At 42.2% G+C, this 14,678-nt stretch overlaps 1 protein-coding gene across 2 annotated transcripts in view; it reads left to right on the forward strand.

The window, feature by feature from the left end:
* Nucleotides 1-6,233: 6,233 nt before the first annotated feature.
* The window catches only part of LOC137131883 (BMP/retinoic acid-inducible neural-specific protein 3-like), a 45,915-nt gene continuing 37,470 nt past the window's right edge, over nucleotides 6,234-14,678 (forward strand). Inside the window, exon 1 of one of the 2 annotated variants that reach the window (XM_067513718.1) lies at nucleotides 6,234-7,111. The gene's annotated coding sequence lies outside the window, so the exon portion shown is untranslated. Of the gene's footprint in view, nucleotides 7,112-8,543; nucleotides 8,719-14,678 lie in introns of those variants that run through there. The other variant, XM_067513719.1, reaches the window with a different exon arrangement.

A 14,678-nucleotide genomic window follows, 5' to 3' on the forward strand; every position in this document is an offset into this window, starting at 1 on the left:
CGTTTGTTTACTCCCCTCCAGCTGGAGCAGAGATTTTAATAAGGAAAATACACAGGAACAAAAAAAAAATGTGCTAACACTCCTCGACATCACATTGAAAGCTTCTGCCGCGTTCAGAAGCGGTGTTTTTATTCTTTTACCCACTTCTACGACACTGTCAGTTAGGGCAGCACCACCTGTACCCTCAGGAACCAAAAGCCCACTCTCAGAAAATAAGGGACATTATTGTACCTTTTACAGGTACAATGCCTTGTCACTGGGGCTGCACCCTCTAAGGCCACTATGTACTTTTTAGTACCCTTGTGTTGATAGCTGCACTCAGTATTTAGCACCTTGCCACTTGTATGCATATGTCTTTGCTTCTCGTTTCATTTAGTCAAGGACAATTGCATTATTGACTTTATAATTGTCATATCTTGAACAAAAATGTCTCCTGACATTGTACCTCAGCTGAGTAAATGCTACATACAGAATATAGCTTTTACTGCTTGAGAACATTTATGTACCTTTCTGGCCCTCAAAAGGTCAACATCGTTACCTTGAGGCCCAGTAATTAGCCCTCTGGGGGACATCAGTGAATGTTGTACCTTGGGGGACGTTTACTGTTCCCTTAAAGTCTGGGAACATTTTTATTAATATGTTCAGTATCGTGACGTTTGACTTTGCAACGTTTTTGAAATGCAATTTTTGAGACAATGTTGTTCATCAGCATCTTAGTCTTATTTCGACTCGGTCAAAGGTAAAACATACACTTTTTTTTATTTTTATTTTTTTACTGCTTACAAGAGATACACATAATTGACTTGAGGTTCAATAATTAGGCCTAGGGGTTACATTAGTGTACAACAGATTGTACCTTGGGGGACAGAAATTGACTCCTACTGTTCCCCTATTTCTGAGAGTGCACAAGATCAACCACATTGGCAGTCATCTCATTAGATGGCCTAATCTCATTTGACCTGATGATGTGTTAATCTGGTACAAACACTACAAGTGGTGCTGTCTGGGGAGGTCAAAGCATTGATGGCAAAGTGGCTAATGACTACGAACAGCTGCGGTCCCTGGTACATGAGCCTCGCTCATAGGTTTCATCGGGTGTCAGATTTCAAGGAAGGAAACGGCCCCCAAATGTTGGCCAAACGGTGATTCGAACTGGGCTGAGTCTCAGCCGAAATCTCCACTGAAGCAAGTGAGGAAAGAATTATTTGTTTTCTTGATAGTGTTTTTGTGTGATAGGTGAGTGTGTGCACGTATGTAAACAGGTGTGTGTCACGTCAAGGAGGTGATTGGTGGACTATTCTTTTGTTTGTTATTTCGGCACTTTCCCACCCTGATGGGCGGCACCATATGTTGTGATTGGGAATGCAGTTGTTTTCACCCAGTTCAGTTGTTAGGTTGGCTTAGTTTAGACATACAGTATGTCCTGTCTCAAGCTTATTCAGTGGGGGACTATCTAAATATAAATACCATAAAATAATTTGATAATGCTTTAATTGGTGCATGCTGCCATTGAAGCAAAACATCTGAAACACATGATACATGACTGAACATCATTTCTTCATTATCTTGATGAATGTAATTTGAGCAGCAATATGTTTAAGACTGAATATATTGGCTTTTACAAATGAATGGATACTCGTAGAGACAGAGTTGGCCAACAATGGATAGTAGTAATAACAACTGAATGCTTTGGAAGACATTTTTCCTAAACTCAGCTTGGTTAGAAACTGTGTCTTCATTTCAATATTTTCCTATAAGGAACAAGAAGGGCGCTGGTATCTCTAGGGAATTTGTTTATTTTAGAAATGTAACTTTTTTTTTAATGTTATTTATTTATTTCTATGCTGAGACATTCCCAAAACATGCAACCACACTGCACACCCATCAGCACTATCAGCTTTAGACAGCATGGGAAAACGTATTGCTGGCCATGACTGACAGGTGCCTGTTGCTCATGCTCAACCCTACAGTATCAAAACCATTAATTGGTATTGATGTTTTTAGCTGAGTGGCGTATAAATTATTATAAATGTATAATCAAGGCCAAAAAAGTCAAAGCTTACAGCCTTTTGACTTCTGCTCGGCATCAACACCGAGCTGAAGGGCTCGCCCCCCATGTCTCTAGACAAATTTTGTGTTTTGTTCCCTTTTTTTTCCGCCTATGCACACACACCACCCCCAACAAGTAATAGTGTTGATATGAGCTTCCTTGTACAGCTCCCACTGTTGTGTTGAGAAGAGGGGGGGGGGGGGCGTGCAAGCCGGGATGGCCGTGGGGGAGATTTCGCTTTCATCAACGAGGTCAGCCTCTCAGCAAGAGCTTGTTGCTGCCTAGTAGTTTATCTGCAATACATCATCAGTGATGGATGGGTAATGGGGTAGCCACAGCCTTCTCGCTCACATCACTATATCATTTCTGATAAATCTCGCAGCTATCTGTTCATTGGGTTTCAATAGGCTTCCTCCACATGGCAGCACACTCTGGTGAACTGAGAGGCCAGTTATGGATAGGACCAAAGTACAATGTATATTCCTCTCTGAAAGAGAAATGACTAATAATGGCTGTAACTACAAAGATGGATGCCGAGGATGATTATCTTTCGAGTTCTTTTAATGTTTTCGAGCTTTATAGTTGACTTGCTGAAAAAGAACACGCCAACAAAGCAGCAGTTGCAGTGGGAATTTATTCGCCAAATGTTTATTAAAGCTCTGTTTTGCTGCCCAGTGAATGGCTTTAACCTGAGGGTACACTTACTGTAGTTCTTCTTTGAGACCGTCCAGGGATTTGTACTAACAGCTTCCTAAAGTGTACCTCTGTAACTGCAGACGAAAAAAAATACATAAAATAAATAAAACTGTACCATTTGCACAATTCCGTTCAAACTTCACAAAAACACCCCGAGCCTTCGGTGCTTGTGGCAGTGTATGAAGAGGTCAGTACGTTTCAAAACATTAGCACAATATCTGCAGGAGATTGCAAATGCGATCTGTGATGACTGAAGGGCAGACAAAGCAGCTTACCTTCCTCATCCCTTCCACAGTTGTGTTATCAACCCTACAATCCCACTGAATTAGCAGCCACACTGTTAAGCACTGAAGCTGTCACACCACGATAAATATCTTGCACTGATTACGATCGCGGTGTTACTGTGTTTTTTTTTTGTTTTTTTTTTCCAGCTTGAAAACAAGGTTATTTCACCAACGCTGCCTCTGGTATCAACATAATTCCTCTACTCATCAGGGTCATCATTAAGCCTCAGTTTAGCCATTACGCAAAGTGTTGTTTACAGCATAATAAGTTTAACAGTAGGGTGCATTTCGGATCTGGTTATGATATTATGGGAGGTTCAGGTAGATTAAAACCTAAACCCTGAGGTGTCTCATTAAGTCTTTTTTTTTTTTTTTTAAGTTTTTTTTTTTTTTGCCTCCTTCTCAATAAGAAGACGACAAGCATAAATAATAATAACTGCTACTCTACGTGTTTTTTTTTTTGTTGTTGTTGTTCTTTTTTTTTTAATGAACTGGCAGATCAGCTCAGTTTGCCTTGCAATGAACATTCACTCTGAGCACTTTAAAAGTTCCTCGTGTTCATGAACCTTTTGTCCTGGGTTTGCAGAGATAAGCATATACCATAATAAACAGGGTATGATACTGTTGGCACTGGCTTATGTTCTAATACTGAATGTGTAGTGCAGCAATAGATAAAAGGTAACACGAGATAGCTGGAGGTAATCTGCATGAAGCGTGAGGTATATTCATCTCCTGCACCAAATAATCCTAGCTGTTTTAAATATAGACGGGATAACTGCTAGTCTGATGGTATATAGTGGGAAATGATAGACGGTAAAATGGATCCAAAATGCATGCGCCCTTAGTTGAACTAAATTCATTTCACAGGCCCAGTGGAATGGAGTTATCTGAATCAACCGTCCTCCATAGCAGCCGGAGGGATATTGGAGACGGCTAAGGTCAAATTACAGGGCCATTCAGTCTTGTATGTGACTGTGGAGGAATTGCTGTAAGAGTTCGCAAGTGCCTGACAGTCAGCCAGCCTGCTACACTAAGATCTACTAAGATGGAGCACATAATGGAGACACTCGTATGTTTTCTTTTTTAAGTTGTTATTTAAAAAAAAACGAAAAAAAAAAAAGTCAAATCAAACAAGCATGTGATGGGAAACCAAACAGCTGTCGAAAAAGGTTGTGTGTCTGATTCAGGAATGAGTCACCACTGACATAGACGTGGGCTCCTTTTTAAACAGAGATGCTGACAGTAGAAAACGGGAAATGACAGGGAAAAAGGCCAAATACTATACAAGATGCCCCACTTCACATTGGATGGACATTTTCATCTTTTATTTATTTTTTTCTCTGCCCATGTCCAGACAGTCACAGAGCAAAAATGAATGTGAGGCTCTCCAGACACTTCCCAGGCCCCTTTAATGAGACTGTGCTTAAGGTGTAAATTAGTTACACAGTCTTAGTCACCGCAGACACTGGCGCAGCAAATTCACTGGGCTGCTCCAGTTCCACCAGACATGGTGGAGATCCATTTCATGAACATCACTCATTAATATGCTAATGTGAGTCATTAATGGTGGATAGCTAATTTAATGGAATTATGGCAGTTAATGGGTCATAGCCAAAAAGAAAGGGACAATGTTTCTGATGAGGAGTGAAAATAGAAAAATACAAAAAAAAATAAAAATGCTTTTCCCTGTTTTGTAACGTAAAGGCAGCACGTTTGGTAAAGTTTTCCTAATACAAATAAACTGAATCAATTATCCAATTAAGCTTTTAAGTAGTTTTTAACCTAAAAGTTGAACTCGAAGATCCCAGGGGCTCCGATCAGTGCGGTGGTTATTCAGCACCACGGACAGCTCCTCATCCATAAAATTATCAGCAGCATCAACAAACCACCAAGCTGGAAGGGTTTAACATGAATGATAAATAGATTGGATGGGAGCAACACTGTGTGTCTGTTAGAAAAATGCCAGCAATTTAACAATCTACTTAAGTGTATTCATTCATCTGTATGCTACATTAGCAAAAAAAAAAAAAAAAAAAAAAAAAAAAAAAACAAGTTGTCAATTTCTGTGGCCTCGTCCTGAGCGGAAGTGACAGCTAGGAATATAAAACAGAGTCTGTGTCACACCGAATCTGGCACAAAGCTCCAGCTCCAGCAAAGCGAAAAGTACCAAATGGTCACTGAAATTATGGGGAAGTGGGTTAATTAGCACCACACGGAGGAGCTGTAGCTGTAGACCTGATTACTTTTACCGATTCGTTTCTGCACTTTCTGGGGAAATGTGGTTTTCTTTTCTTTGGCCCCAGAAGAACGAGGAGTTGACAAGTGAGCCACAGACACCACTCAGCACCTCAAACCTTCACAGTAGTCACATTGCTTGTCAGTCTTGTCACATGAAAACACCGACTACATTACACATTATTAGCATGATTGTTGGTATTTCACGCCAATGCCATCGATTTAGAACTCAATTTTATCTGGCATCTGGCATAGTGTCCACACCACAGAGGGATTTGATTTGTATTTCAAATGTAATGCAGACAAAAGACTCTCTTTCCCCTCACTGCCTATGATTTATTCCTGCAGAGCAGCGAGGGCCAGTAACACACAACAGAATCTTCCTCCCTGACCACTTCACATCTTGCAGGCTCTGGTGCTGGTCCTGATCAATGCAATGTGAAATGAAATCAGGCTCCTGGACATACAGTTTAACAGCGCTGATCCCTGTTGCTATAATGTGTGCTGTCATAGTCATTATGAAAATGCCAGCATCTATTTATTCACTCAGAGGCTATAGTCTCTGCTGCATGGTGGTTTTTATTTTTTAAGCAGGGCTGCCTTTGCAGTGCCACTTAATGAGTCATGGTTCATGCATAGGCATGCTCTACAAGACAAAACCAAAGAGGATTAGACATTACGCTGAACACCTTCTCTCTCCTCTAACTAATGTGACAGCTCAGACAGATAAGGATTTAAATGTAGACGTCCTCGCTCGAGGCGCGTTTTGGAGTGGACCAGCCAAGCAGTTATGGGGGATATTCAATTACTTCCATTGCTCGGCGTCTTTATAAATAACTGCGACATTAAAAGAACTATATTGGGGCATAAACTTAATGGCAAGAGTGTCATTTCGCTTCGTGCACACCGGTGCTTTTCATTTGAAGTGAGAAGGAGAGGGGGAGACTTCACAAAAAAAAGCTTGTTATCATTCTCTCCACGTCGCCTACCTTAGTCTGCCCTGCTTTGGCAGCTATTACAGAGGGCTACTTGTGTCTTAAACATGTGACTAAGTGAGAGAGAGAGAGAGAGAGAGAGAGAGCGAGCGAGAGAGAGGGGCACAGGGGAGATGCTGAGGCGCCCATGCCTGTTATCTGATGCCGGGCGCCTGCCTACACTTTCCACAGGGTCTGGCTCCTCCGCGATGCAGAGTGGGCGGGTCAAGTAACGGGAAAAAAAAACTGGCGCTATAGGGTGGAATTCATAACGGGATATTTGACCATCTTCCCCGGGGCGACTGTCCGCGTCCCCCGGCAGCCGCATTCCGTCGCATCTGTCCGACGCCGGAGCCCGTGGGCGTCTGGCTAAAACCAAATGCGCAAACGCGTCTTTTCTTTTTTGAAACCTGCTAATCGACAGCCCCTCTGAGCCTCTCTGAGCCTCTCTCCTCCTCACTCCTCCTCAGCTCGTCTACTCCTCCTGATTTCATCTCCATCTGGATGATTTCATTTTGGAAAGTCATCATCCTACAGAAAGGTCAAAGCCTCGGCTTCTAGGAACGTTAAATTGCACTGGGATAAGCCGACTTTCACCCCCAGCGCGCCCCCGTCTGCTTTCCCAAAGTTTCTCACTGGTGTAGAACCGTGTGACGGATTTGTCCGGAGCAGACTTCACCCCACCGATCACTCTCACCCTTTTCACGGATCCCTGAGTGTGTGCTCGTGTGTTCTGGAGTGCTGCTTGTATTTCCTCCGCGGACCAAAGTGTGACATGAGTTTCTCTCCAATGTCGACAGTTGAGAGGCACAGAGATTCGGCAAGAGAATGGGAAATACTGTGTTAAACTTTATCTGCCGTTCCAAACCGCGGTGAGTGCTGCTTTTAATTATTCTTTATGCGTGGAAACAAAGTAGATTATCTATGCGTGCGCGCAACATGCTTTCTGTGTCTGTTTTGCGGGGAACGCACGACATACCAGCAGTGTACTTGACCTGGATGCCAAACAAACATCTGCTGTGACATGCGTGAGATCCTTTCTGACGCTGGGCCACAATCTAAACTCACAGAAACGGAAATGCACATCCCACACACACGCGCACATGCACATTTATACAAACCCTGCACTTGCAGGAATTGTTGCTTTTTTAAAAACACAATTTGTTTCTCCTCCCTTTATTCTTATCTACCTTTCCCATCAAGCACCTCCAATCTATATCCTTAGGATGTATTGGCGTTATTGCCTGTGGAGGGTCAGACCTCTAACAGGGATGTGTGCGTAGAACCAAGCATCAGCGGGGCTGAGAGCCCAGCTCGGTCGCCTGGAAAAAAAAAAAACAGAAAAAAAGGTCCCACTGATTTCGTAATTATACATTACACCCTCAAGCTTCACCTTCAAAGAAGGCACGTGAGTCAGGGCAGCCTCATGGGATCATCAGTGGAGGCTCTGATAAGGAGCCAAATGCCCTCAAAGAAAACAAATACCATTTTAGAATGCAATCATACTGTCCCGAGGGCAGGCTGGCATAGATGCTATTTGTGGTATTTTAACTTTAGCCAAATACTAAACTAGTGTCCTAGAGAAGATTACACTCCAGTTTTGTAGCCGAGTAGTATGAAGGTAAAAAATCCTCAGTGCCACTTGCCAGTGTTGGGCAGGAGTGTTTATGGTGCCACAACAGGGCCACTGTTTTGCAGCGTCCTCATCTATCCTGGGAGACTGGTGAACCTGACAGGGTCCAGGCCTGAAAGGCACACTGTCCCCTCCTGTGAAAAGAGAGATTTCTCTCCTCATGTTTTGGTCACCTGACCCCCCCCCCCCTGACACACACACACACACACACACACACACACACACACACACACACACACACACACACACACATACACATACACATACACATACACATACACATACACATACACAGACTCACACTTACACACACACAGACTCACACTTACACACACACACACAAAGAAGAAGTTCACATATGAGCACAATAGCAGACTCATTGTTGAGGTATCAAGCCAGGTTTGATTTTTTAATAGGTCCAATGTCTAATCTGTGTGTGAGTGTCTTGTATCAGGCGTTGATGATGAGCCCTGCTGTCCATATAGGGGACTTACAGTAGACTTGAGAGGAGACAAACTGAGCTTGACAAATACTTCTACACAGTGTCTGTAGCTGAGCATAGAGCCATCTGTAGCCGTCCTGGCTAATGCCAACAGGAGGAATTAAATGCCTGAGAGAGCTTCTTGTTCTTGCAGTTTAGCGTTGGGCGGCTGATGGGACTGGATGAGGCATCGTTCGTAGGTGTGATGGCTGAGCAGAGAATGGGAGAGGAGGGGAGGAAACGGAAGGATCCCTGCCACCCTCCACCCACAGCCACTGTGAACACAACACGAGAGAATGAAAAGACTGAAGAGGAAATACAGTTTGAATGCTGTGCACAATGGCTCACCGTGGCTTAGTTCTTGGGTAGGTGGGTGGGTGGGAGGGATTGAGGAGTGGCGGGGAGGGGGTTCTAACAAGTGTTCAACTTAATGAATGATGGGCCTTTGCTGTGTGAAATACGTCTGCAGTATATTTGATCCTAACAGCAATTTGCTGAGAAGTAGGAGTTGGCAGAGGGAGGTAACATGAAGTCTGAAATAAGAAGATAAGGGGAAAGTAAAGTGTTTGGGGGGGTTTGACGGGGGTTGATTGACTGACTGTGCGAGTTTTGGTGGTATTTCAGGGTCAAGTTGTGCCAGGATCTGCTCAATATCCACAGCCCATTATTTTATGATAATGAGCAAACGAGTTCGAGTTCGGTCTGAAATGATGGCGAAAGAGCAACTGGAGGGCGAATGGGGGGGAAAAAAACAAAGGTGGGTTGGGGGGGTAAGAATAAAATCAAAAGAAAAGAAAATCCTAAAAAGAGGGGAAGGAGGGTGGGGGAGTCTCATTGAGGGATTCGAGAACTGACTAAGGTGTTAAAATACAATCGCTCAGATTAAGACCGACTGGGGCATTAAACCAAAATCTCCCTCTGAGGCAACTGGTAATTGAATGTTGAGTCGGACCATGTTCTGTAAAAGCACACACACACTAATGGACAGAGACAGGGCTGCTCCTCACCGTCTGTATCAAGTCACGTGCAGAATTTCAACTTCCAACTTAGCATTTCTCATTGCAGCAAGAAGATAAATCATAATTCCTGCTGCCTTTCAAAGGGCACATATAGAATTCCATTTTCCACACGGGGAGTCGAGGATCCAACGCTTCAGGTTGCAGGAACACTGTGGTCATGTGACTAATAAAATAATGTAGGATTCGACTTTTTGACAATTTGTTATATTTGAGAAAAATTCTAATTGTCTCTACTCATGCTTATCTCACGGCGTCGCCAAAACCATCATTCTTCTAACTTTGCATTCTTTCCACGGCCACCAGTTATTAATTTGGATAATTCCCGAAGTGGACACAGCAGCAGAGTGGGGGGGAAAAAACAAATAAAGAAAAAGGCCAGAGAGAGGAGTTTTAATTTAAGTGCAACCTTTGTCCCTGTTAGAACAAGGCCACCAGCAGAGAAGACCTATTTGTGTTTTACTGTGATTTATAGACACTTCGCTCTGTGAATGTTCTCGGCCACAAAAAAAAAGAAAAAAAAACAACAACCCAGAAGCGCAAGTGAGAAGTTTACAGCCCGGGTGGCAGTCATTAAGGAGACCTTTCCTCTGAAAACTCAAGTTTTCGTTTGTTTTTGTATTTTTCATTTCTGTGTGTGTGTGTGTGGTTTGAACTGTGCTGTTTCTCTTCCTGCACGATTACAAACTTGACACCCAACCTGCTAAAACGAACACACAGACACCAGTGGACGTCAGCAGGAGCATAATCGATTGACTTCTCCTAAATAATTACTCTCCAATAGCTGCCACGACCACCACCAACATCCCCCCCCCCCCCCCCCCCCCCACACACACACACACACTAATCTGGCAGCCATGCGTAGTACACTCTGCCTGTACTAACATAATTACAATAGTGTGTATCAATAGTCGACACTCAGAGATCAAGGCCCGTTTTAAACTGAATTTGAGGCGCTTGAACAGATGAACGGTGTTTTTTTGATCTTCATTTCCATCTTTACATAATGATGTGAATTTTGGTGTCGTCTTATTATCTGTCTTTCAGAATGAATTGTCATTGTAGTAACACAGGGCGTGTGTGTGTGTGTGTGTGTGTGTTATCACTTTATTGCATCCTTCAGCCAAATTTCAATCTTGCCTTTGTGAGGGGAAGGATTTATTGGCGTGATCTGTTTCCAAGTTGTCCCAGACAATGTCTGCTTTGGACTTTCTCAGCCTTAATAAGCCACGGTCTTTTGTAATGGTGGTAGAAAAGATTAAATTGGATCTTGCAAAGACACAGATTTTGGTGTGACTTATGCTCATGCTCCTTAAGTAGAGCACATTACACACACACACACACACACATCACACACTGCCCCACTGTAAAGTCCCACAGTGTATTTGTGGCAGCAACACTGGCCAGTTAATTGGTTTATCTGCTATCTGGCTCCTCTGTTGATCGGCTCCTTTCATCTCACATGGATATTTTATACTTTTTGGATTCGCAACCAGAAGCCAGAACCTCTGCTTTAACATAACCCTGAACATAACATAAAACCTATTTAACAGTATGATAACTGATGGTGTTTCTTAGTTTAATGTGAATTACCTACAAACACACTGCAATTTGGAACTAATGGCCTGTTTCAGGCAGAAGAATGGTTCATTGTTTCTGTCTGGGGTCTCCGGGTCTCTCCAGGTGTAAAATCTTTTTGTGTGTTCTGTTTTTACCTCCCCAAAACCTGAAAGGTCACTTTGGACTTGTGTTACCCAGGTTTCATGCAGCGCGTTACACTTCACTGGGGTCCAACTGACCTATAACATTAGAACAGATAGAAATATCACTTTGTAGAACATTGCATTGTTCGTCCAATTAACTCTGCTGCCTGTCCTGTTGTTGGCTTCACCAATTAACATAACTGCATGTCTGGATTGTTGGAGGAAATGGGACCAATACAGAGGAAACCGATGTTTAACCTTCAATTCGTGTCTATTTTTGGACCCTGTTTTTTGTCTTGTTGCTGGTCAGTTTCCATTTTTTTTATTGGATGTTTTCTCTTTTTTCCCAACTTGTGTCTATTTTTGTTAATTTTTTTTTTTTTTTTACATTTTGGCCAGTTTGTTTATTTTGTGGTGGTCATTTTGCATCTTATTTGAAGTGTCTTTTGTGTACATTTCTGGATATTAATAAGTCATTTTGCGTCTCTTTATGGAAGCTTTGTTGTTTTTCTGTCGAGCCGTGTTTTGGTGAATGGTTTTGTTCAATGTGCTTTGTTTTGTCTTATTACATTTTGGCCAGTTTTCTCTTTTTTTTTTTTTGTAATTTTTCATCTTATTGGACATATTCTTTGTCATATTGTGCATATTTCTAAATGTTTTGTGTCTGCTTTTTCTGTCTATCTTTGGTTGTTTTCTGTATGTTTTTGGTCTTGTGTCTTATTTTTTAGTCATTTTGCAACTTTTTAAACGTGTGTTTGCAATTTTGTATATATTTCGATGCATTTCTGAGGTTTTTTTGTGTGTGTGCTTCTCTGTGTTTTAGATCATTTTAGAGTTGTATATTGCTTGAAAGCTCAGTTGACACAACATGCACAATAGAAAAAGATGCACATGTATACAGGAACTTCAGAGGATGTGGCACCTCAGTAAGTTCAGTAACCCATCCACACATTTAGCTTTGATAATATTAGAGGAGAAGAGAAAAACAAAGTGGTTGATTTTTGCAGTTGGTATTAGCAACTCTAAGTGGGTCTTTGGACCCCAAACAATGAAGTAAAGCAGGGTTTAGAAACCGTTTTCTTTTTAAAACATAGACCTATGATCTTCATATACAAGGGTCTGCATGATTATAGCAGCAGCAAATGTACAGTAAATAGCAAATGTAAATATGGTTCTTTGTTGTGTGGCTTCACTGAAACTCATTTACATATAAAGAGGATTAAGAGAGATAACACATATTGCAGCCAAAATGCAAAACATTGCATATTAAGTCCAACTTTCAAGTGATAAGAGCAGGAATAATTTTTAAAAAAACAGAGTTATGATGTATAGTGTTCAGTGGACAGGGGTTTTAAGAAATGCATCTCAGGTGGTGGAGTTTCTCATCACTTCCATTCTCCCATCTCTCAATTGCATCCAAAACATCTCCGGGAGGCTCAAAAGTAAATTTAGAAGCCTGCGGAGCAACACACCTACAGTACACACACAGCTTCATTTGACCTTCCCAGCAGCAACCCGCTGCTCTTCATGCCGTCACGCTCATACGCATGTTTGTAGATTTGAACATGTGTGTATTCATTGGCGCTTACATGGTGACATTTTTATGTCTTTGATGTCTTCTTCCCAGGGAACCACGGGGGCTCAGTCTTTGTGTTTGCTTGTAAGAAAGCCGGATGAGTGCAACTGGCAGCCATATTATTATTTCACAAAGGCTGTGTTTTACCCCTGGCGCTGGTATGAGAGGTATTGTTGACAGTTGTAGGAGGGAAGATAACTAGGTTAATTAGGGCCAAAAACCTCATTAGTCAGCACGGAGGGGAAGATGTAAAGTTTATCAGTTCCTGTTTCCCCACTTTGAGGATGGTTTTAGGGTTGGCTTGCAGACAAGTTACAAAGTGGATCCTGTTGAAGAAATTTTAATGAAATGTTTTAATCAAATCCTCCCCTGCAACGCACACGCCTCCCCTCCATCTCTCTTTCTACCATCATTTTCCTTCAAATGTGTTCAAAGTGTTAGATATCACAAAAACAGAGCCATTTCAATTTGCATACTTGCTGTGCCAACAAAAAGGATGTGCGGTGGCGAATGTTCCAACCATTGATATGAACCTGCACTGCAAGAAAACGGTGCACAAAAACACACACACACACACACACACAGCTCAGGTAGGTGACCATTACAGCTTTGGCATCCTGCAATAAGCAAGCAGATGTTTAGGGGCTGAATGCTCTGTTTTCTCCCGGTCTCCAATGAAAACAGCTGCTGAAATGCCCGAGAAAGATTAAGCATGGACGTTCCCACGTCTCATCTGGCTTGGTGTCTCTTCCAAAAGACGGGGTGAGAGTCAAGATCCAAAACCGCGGTTTGTAGCCAGGCCTATATCTCTTGAGTAAACATGCAATTCTGGCTGTTACAGGAAGAGCCAGAGCCTAAAAGACACGCTCTGAATTTTATTGCAAAGAACTCATTCATCACCAATATGGCAGATTGCTAGGAAGGACCAATAAATGAGCTTGTTTCGGATGTTCTCTTATCAAAATCAATTGAGGTATTATCTGTAAGTGGCAACACTGGCAATTAGGTTAATTTAACTCAAGATGTCAGTTAATCAATCACATAATTTTCAAAAGTGCTGAATAATGCCAAGATCATATCAGCAGTCACAGCTTATGAAATCATCCCTTTTATTGAAATGTTTCCAAACTTGTCATTCATTTCTCCCAAGGCTGTGAATGTCAACGACCGTGTCAGCAGAGGACCTACAATTAAAACCAGATTTAGTATTTATTTGATCGCTCCCCTTTTTCATCATTCACCATGTAAAGTGGGAAAACAGCCGCTCAGTTTTCAAATAGCCAGAGGAAATGCCAGGCTCAACCAGTGCACGCCACATCTAAACGTAATGAGTATGGTATCTGCATTAGAATAACTAAATATTGGCAAACCGTGATGAAGCTGGGCAGCACACTCTCCATAATACACATGTGGAAGTTGCAGAGTGTCGTCTTGTCCAAGACAAACCTCCTCAGTCTCCTAAGGAAGAAAAGGCTCAGGTTTGCTCACACAATGCAGGCTGTCTACTTCAAGTCCTTATGTGGACCCTGACAAACTTGATGCGGCCATCTCTCCTTACTGTAGTCTGGTGGATCTACATAGGGCTCTGTGTTCTCCGTGACCTCCTGAAGTTGAACACATGTCCTTGGTCTTGTAGACCAAGAAAAAGTCTCCCCAAAAACGGCTATATTCAGTGACTTGATGTGTGCATAGGCCATGTTGTCAAATCTAATGCGTTTTGTCCAAGTGGTGCTGCCATACGTAGCTGTCCATGACAAAAAGTCAATATTTGTCTCAAGAAAAGCCATCAAAGTGCAATTTGATGCCAAAACTTTCCAAAAACATTTTTAACAATTTTTAACTTCAGGCGAGAGCAGTGTGTTTGGTAGCAGAAAGGCCATGTTGCACTGCTACAGTCTTCTGGGAAAATGTTAGCAATAACTGAAACTGAACACCTTCACTGAACAAAGAATATGAAAATAAAATCCATATTTCATGCCGGAAATGATATCGAAACACATTTCAATGCTACAACTACATAAAAATATTGT

This window comes from Channa argus, chromosome 8 (assembly GCF_033026475.1).
Source record: "Channa argus isolate prfri chromosome 8, Channa argus male v1.0, whole genome shotgun sequence".
NCBI lineage: Eukaryota > Metazoa > Chordata > Actinopteri > Anabantiformes > Channidae > Channa > Channa argus.